The 7154-nt window shown below is 46.4% G+C and overlaps 1 non-coding gene across 1 annotated transcript; it reads left to right on the plus strand.

Annotated features, from left to right (window-relative positions):
* The first annotated feature begins 611 nt into the window (after positions 1 to 611).
* Positions 612 to 686, plus strand: Trnat-ugu (transfer RNA threonine (anticodon UGU)). Its single transcript has one exon. It is a non-coding gene; the product is annotated as a tRNA-Thr (tRNA).
* Positions 687 to 7154: the final 6468 nt, after the last annotated feature.

Raw genomic sequence — 7154 nt, forward strand, 5'->3', positions numbered from 1 at the left:
TTCCAAAAAAGTGATGAAAACATAAAGAGTTTGTCACATAAACTGCAACAAATGAATGCAACAGTTTCACAGTCGCACAGTTTTTCCTGTGTTCTGTCAAAACATATGTTTTTAACGTTTTCAAATTTTTCCGTGTGTAGACCGTCAAATCCTGCATATGTCCAAGCAAATCTGAACATGTCCAGGAATTTTGGAGAGTGGAGTTGATTATGTGTGAGCGCCTGAACTTTGATAATTGTCTGAAAATAAAAAATTAAACTTTTCACTCGAGGGAAGTCTTGAATCAAGGACCTCTCGCTCCTCAGCTGCTCACGATAACCACGGGACTATGGCGCTCCTGAGCAATTACCGGTAACTGTTCTTTCGGGAACAGATACTACCGTCATATATAGTTAAAATATGGCTTCCCGGCCATTGACCTTCTTGTGCGAACGCACACGCTATGCCCGAACTCGTACGGGACTTGGTAGATTAATCTGCCACGAGTAACGATTATGATGGGCAAACATCTATTAGGCGCACTACGAATGTAGTGGTGTGGACATGTTGGGAATGTGGATCTCACGGGGAGCGTGCAAAGGATAAGTCACTGCAGACGCGCTATTCTCTTTGCCCGCGGTGGCTCAGCTGGATAGAGCGTCTGCCATGTAAGCAGGAGATCCCGTGTTCGAATCCCGGTCGGGGCACACATTTTCTGTTGTGTTGGCAGAAGAGCCAACACAGTGTTGCTAGAGGAGGCCGAAATGCACGCGTTAAAGCTCACGCAGACTGGCGTGAGGTCTGGAACAGTTAAGGGAATGTATAGTAGCAAATAAAGTACGTAGTTGATGTAATACTTAACTTTCATCCATAATTGGAGAACATAGCTCTTGTTGATACATGATTTATAATCTTAAAATAAACTGGTAATGGCACCTTGCTAGGTCGTAGCAAATGACATAGCTGAAGGCTATGCTAACTATCGTCTCGGCAAATGAGAGCGTATTTGTCAGTGTAGCTTCGCTAGCAAAGTCGGCTGTACAACTGGGGCGAGTGCTAGGAAGTGTCTCTAGACCTGCCGTGTGGCAGCGCTCGGTCTGCAATCACTGACAGTGGCGACACGCGGGTCGGACGTATACTACCGGACCGCGGCCGATTTGAAGGCTACCACTTAGCAAGTGTGGTGTCTGGCGGTGACACCACATTTTCAGCATGTCCCCAATGAAGTACATCAACGCCTGTTTGCAGCTAGGGTGTCCATTTAACTATCATTTCATTTCTAGCAAAGCTGCATGGTCATCCACGGTAACTGTTCTTTCGGGAACAGATACTACCGTCATATATATTCCAGGATCTTTTGCCAATAGAGAGATCATCATGACACTTTTTCCAGTTATAGGCCACGTGTCCTGTGGATACACATTATGTGTCTTTAATGCAGTATTTTCCACTGACTTCTGCATTCTTATGCCGTTGATCAGTGCAGATTCTTTCTCCTTAAAGGGCAGTTTCGCACCCCAAGGACAAGAGAGTGCCCTTGAACCTCTGACCTCTCGTCCGCCCTCTTTGACATGGCCGTTGCAGAATGAGAGTGACTTTTTATTGCGGAAGTGTTCGGTCACCAATGCTGATTATTATTCAAAACGTAAGAGGTGGCGGGTATCGATTTGGGTCCGCGGACGTTTTGATTACTAATGAAAGACGCTACCCCTAGACAATGGGTGCAATAATTCAGCACTGACGGATTCAATTTAAGAAGACTTTATTTTTTCGATAGTTCATTGTTATTCAGATGGGTGTCTTGCAGGGGCTGTATGTCTTTGTAAATCAATGATTAGACCCTGCCGCTCTACGCTGATCAGCCAGAACGTTATGATCATCTACATAATAGACGGTATGTCCGCCTTTGTCACGGATAACAGCGGCGATGCGTCATAGTATTGAAGCAGTGAGGCCTTCGAGGGAGGTGTCACCACATCTGTACCTGATTCCAGTAAATTCCAGGGAGGAGGGCGATGAGCCCTGACACTACATTCTCTCACATCCCAGAAGTATTCGATCGGGTTCAGATCTGGCGAGTTGAGGAGCCAGTACATCTGGAACGCGTCACTGTATTCTTCGAACCATCCATCACACTCTTGGCCTTATGACATAGGGCATTATCTTGTTGAAAAATGCCACTGCCGTCGGGAAACATTCACGTGTACGTGGTCTGCAACCAGTGTAACGTACTCCTTGGCCGTCATGGTCCCTCGCACGAGCTAGTCTGGACCTGTGGACGCCCACGTGAATGTTCCCCAGTACATAATGGAGCCGCCGCCAGCTTGTCTCCGACCTCAGTACAGGTGTCAAGGAGGTGTTCCCCTGGATGATAAAGAATTCGCACCCTCCCATCTGCATGATGAAGAAGGTATCGGGGTTCATCAGACCATGAAACGCTCTGCCTCTGAGTCAACGTCCAGTGCCGATGGTCACATGCCCATTTCAGTAGTAGTCGCCGCTGTAGTAGTGCTAACAGTGGCACATTCGTGGGTCGTCGGCCGCAAAGGATCATCGCTAGGTGTGTTCGGTGCACTATATGTTCAGACACACTTGCTCTCTGCCCAGGATTAAAGTTTGATATCAGTTCTGCCACAGTTCGCTGCCTGTCCTGTTTTACCAGTCTGCCCAGCCTACATGTCCGACATTTGTAATGAGCGGTGCCGTCCAGGCCCAAGACGCCTGGACGAGGTTTCGCCTTGGTTTCGCCAGGTGTTGAAGACACTGCTTAAACACCCGACAAGTCGTGCCGCTACCGAAATGCTCGTGCGGAACCTCCGGACCATCACAATCTGTCCACAGTCAAACTCAGACATATCGCGCGCCTTCCCCATTCTACACGCGGACAGCACGCTCACTGCTACTACATACAGAGTGCCTGTGTCAGACTGGCAATCATTCATCGTCTGGAGACGCTGCTATCCCTGGACGGCTCTATGTCGACAGTAGGCCGGTGGACTTAATGTTTCGGCTGATCAATATACAGGGTGAGTCACCTAACGTTACCGCTGGATATATTTCGTAAACCACATCAAATACTGACGAATCGATTCCACAGACCGAACGTGAGGAGAGGGGCTAGTGTAATTGGTTAATACAAACCATACAAAAATGCACGGAAGTATGTTTTTTAACACAAACCTACGTTTTTCTAAATGGAAACCCGTTAGTTTTGTTAGCACATCCGAACATATAAACAAATACGTAATCAGTGCCGTTTGTTTCATTGTAAAATGTTAATTACATCCGGAGATATTGTAACCTAAAGTTGACGCTTGAGTACCACTCGTCCGCTGTTCGATCGTGTGTATCGGAGAGCACCGAATTACGTAGGGATCCAAAGGGAACGGTGATGGACCTTAGGTACAGAAGAGACTGGAACAGCACATTACGTCCACATGCTAACACCTTTTTATTGGTCTTTTTCACTGACGCACATGTACATTACCATGAGGGTTGAGGTAAACGTACACACGTGGTTTCCGTTTTCAATTACGAAGTGGAATAGAGTGTGTCCCACTGGAAACGCGTCGACGTATGTGGTATCAGCATGATGGTGCACCTGCACATTCCGCAATTAACACTAGGCTGACTCTTGACAGGATGTTCGACGGGCGTTTCATAGGACGTGGAGGACGCATAAATTGGTCAGCCCGTTCTCATGATCTTACACCTCTGGACTTCTTTCTGTGGGGTACGCTAAAGGAGAATGTGTACCGTAATGTGCCTACAACCCCAGAGGATATGAAACAACGAATTGTGGCAACCTGCGGCGACATTACACCGGATGTGCTGCGGCGTGTACGAAATTCATTACGCCAGAGAATGCAATTGTGTGCAGCAAATGATGGCCACCACATTGAACATCTATTGGCCTGATATCTCGGGACACACTCCATTCCACTCCGTAACTGAAAACGGAAAGCACGTATGTACGTGTACCTCACCCCTGATGGTAAAGTACACGTGCGTCAGTGAAACAGACCAATAAAAAGGTGTTAGCATGTGGACGTAATGTGCTGTTCCAGTCTCTTCTGTACCTAAGGTCCATCACCGTTCCCTTTGGATCCCTACGTAATTTGGTGCTCTCCGATACACACGATCGAACAGCGGACGAGTGGTACTCAAGCGTCAACTTTAGGTTACAATATCTCCGGATGTAATTAATATTTTACAATGCAACAAACGGCACTGATTACGTATTTGTTTATATGTTCAGATGTGCTAACAAGACTAACGGGCTTCCATTTAAAAAAACGTAGGTTTGTGTTAAAAAACATACTTCCGTGCATATTTTTATGGTTTGTATTAACCAATTACACTAGCCCCTCTCCTCACGTTCGGCCTGTGGAATCGATTCGTCAGTATTTGATGTGGTTTACGAAATATATCCAGCGGTAATGTTAGGTGACTCACCCTGTATATGTTAGGTTTTTCCTGCAAATCCCAGTTTCTGAGTTCTAGCTTGCTCTCTCAGAGACGAGAGCTCTGATTGGAACTCATTATGAAAATACAGAATGAGATGCCTTAACCACGAATGAAAATAATGCGAGACAGCGAAAATTCTTTGCATTTTGACAGACAGAAATATGTGAACTACAATGACTGAAAAAAAACTGTAACACCAATAAGGAGTAGTGCGACATTAACGAAAGTTGCTAGGCGTGTTTCTGCATCTGAAAAATGATGTTTATTGGAATTTCGCGCCAGTCGCGTAAGAGTGACGCTAGTAGCGCCACTGTGAGAATTCAAATCAGGTTTGCTTTAAATACACGTTGGAACGGTCGTGAGCGTTAATAACCTTCGAGATTGGACGAGATGAATTGACCTTAGCCAAGATTATCTTTAAGCGAAAAGATGCCATTGTCAGCACCTAACTGAGTTTGAATGGGATCGTGTAATAGGCCCACGAGAAACTGGATGTTCCTTCTGCGATACTGCAGAAAGGGATGGGAAAAGTATAGCGACTGTACATGACTGCTAGTTGAGCTGGTCACCAGAATGTACGGTCCCGAGAAGACTGGGCCAGGGTTCGGGCCCTGGACGGCCACGCGGCTCTATCTAGAGGGAAGATCATTGTGTTCGGCTCTAGCGCATGGCACTGCATCTGCAGCAGCAATTTGAGCAGCAGTTTGCACCACAGACAGAACGAACTGTTGCGTATCTGTTGCTTCAAGGGCAGCTCCGACGCAGACGTCCTGTAGCGTGCATCCTACGAACTGCAGACCATCGTCGTATGTGACTTCAGTAGTGTCAAGCGACAGCTCATTGGAGGGCAGGGCGGAGGTCTGCTGTGTGTCCTGATGAAAGCTGGATCTGCCTCGGTGTCAATGAAAGTCGTGTGTTTGTTAGGAGGCCAGCTGCAACCAGCCTGTCTACGTGCTCGACAGACTAAAGCTGCACCTGGGGTTACGGTCTGGGGTGCAATTTCGAATGACAGAAGAAGCACGCTCGTGGTTATCCCACTCATTCTGACGGTAAATTCGTATATCAGTCTGGTGAATCGACCTGTCGGGCTGCCATTCACGAGCAGCATTCCAGCCGGTGTTTTCCAACAGAATAACGCTCGCCCACCAAGTCAATGTGCTCTAGAGAGTGTAGACATGTTGCCTTGGCCTCCTCGATCACCAGATCTGTCTCGAGTCGAGCACATATGGGACATCATTGGACGACAATTTCAGTTTCATCTACAATCAGCATTAATCCTCCCTATATTGACCGACCAAGTGTAATAGGCATGGAACCTCATCTCACAAATTGACATCCCGCACCTATGCAACACAATGCATGCACGTTTGCGTGCTTTGAATCAACTTTCTAGCGGTTAGCTGGTTACTAACGTACCAGCATTTTACGTTTGCAATGGCTCGTCTCGCGCTTACGTTAACCTGTGACTTTGCAATGTCAATCGCTTAAATATGTTACCTAGACTAATATATTCCCGAAATTCATTACTGTACATTACGTAATCTTTGGTGTTGCGATTTCTTTTTCGTCAGTGTATTGCTCTTTGTGCCTTTGGCCGTCAAATACCTTATTAACACTAGGAGAGAAGAACGACGGAGGAGTTGTTGCTCTTCATACTCTGAGAAACAAGAAATTTCAACTATTACTTGTTGTGACTTACGAAATTAGATACGCTGCCCATACCAGGAGACCAGTGCGAAAAAATGCCTGTTCCTCTTCATATTCACGCTAACAAAAAAATTCAAATACTACTTTTTGCTACAAGGGACATACTCTATACTGCTCATTATTCTTTATCAGGCAGAAAACCCAAGATAAAAACTGTTGCTGGATTCTTATGGGAAACTCAGTTGTTCTCTCTAGAAAGTGTACAGACTTCTTGGTGTCTTTATGCAGCAGCATCGAACTGTCACTCTATAGTGATTTAGAGGCTTGACAGTGGTACTGCTCCCGACGGCCACTAACTGCGACCATTTCCTGGTAATGACTTCTTCTCAGTCATGATATTGACTCAGCCATCTACACTGGCCTCTTACAAAAATCAAATGGCTCTGAGCACTATGGGACTTAACTTCTGTGGTCATCAGTACCCTAGAACTTAGAACTACTTAAACCTAACTAACCTAAGGACATCACACACATCCATGCCCGAGGCAGGATTCGAACCTGCGACCGTAACAGTCCCGCGGTTCTGGACTGCGCGCCTAGAACCACTAAACCACCGCGGCCGGCGTGGCCTCTTACACACTCATTTTTTTGGACTATCAAAAGAGTTTCTCTCCTAGAAACGCTTTCCCCAGACCCTTCCGAAGGTCTTCCTAAGGACCGAAATTTTTTATAAGATACTACAACGTTCTGGCTGGTTCAAATGCATTGCTTCTGCTGGATAGAGTGGCCTTTGTGAATCTTGGCTACTTCGAGGATTTTCTCCTCCCAAGAGTTAGTCACAGCCACTTCTTGGCTCTTTAGCAACTTTTCTTACTTCATACCGAGATTTGGCCCGTTTCGCGATTTCCGCCTGACATTCCGCCTTTTGATTTGTCTTCACGTCAGTCGTAATAGAGTTCCTGTCTCTTCCCAGCAGCCACGACACTAAGACGTCGTCTCTCACTGGCAGACGACTCTCAAGCCGACTGTCTGATCATTCGGATCTGTTTGCTCATCTGCGA

Source organism: Schistocerca cancellata, chromosome 3 (assembly GCF_023864275.1).
Source record: "Schistocerca cancellata isolate TAMUIC-IGC-003103 chromosome 3, iqSchCanc2.1, whole genome shotgun sequence".
Lineage (NCBI taxonomy): Eukaryota > Metazoa > Arthropoda > Insecta > Orthoptera > Acrididae > Schistocerca > Schistocerca cancellata.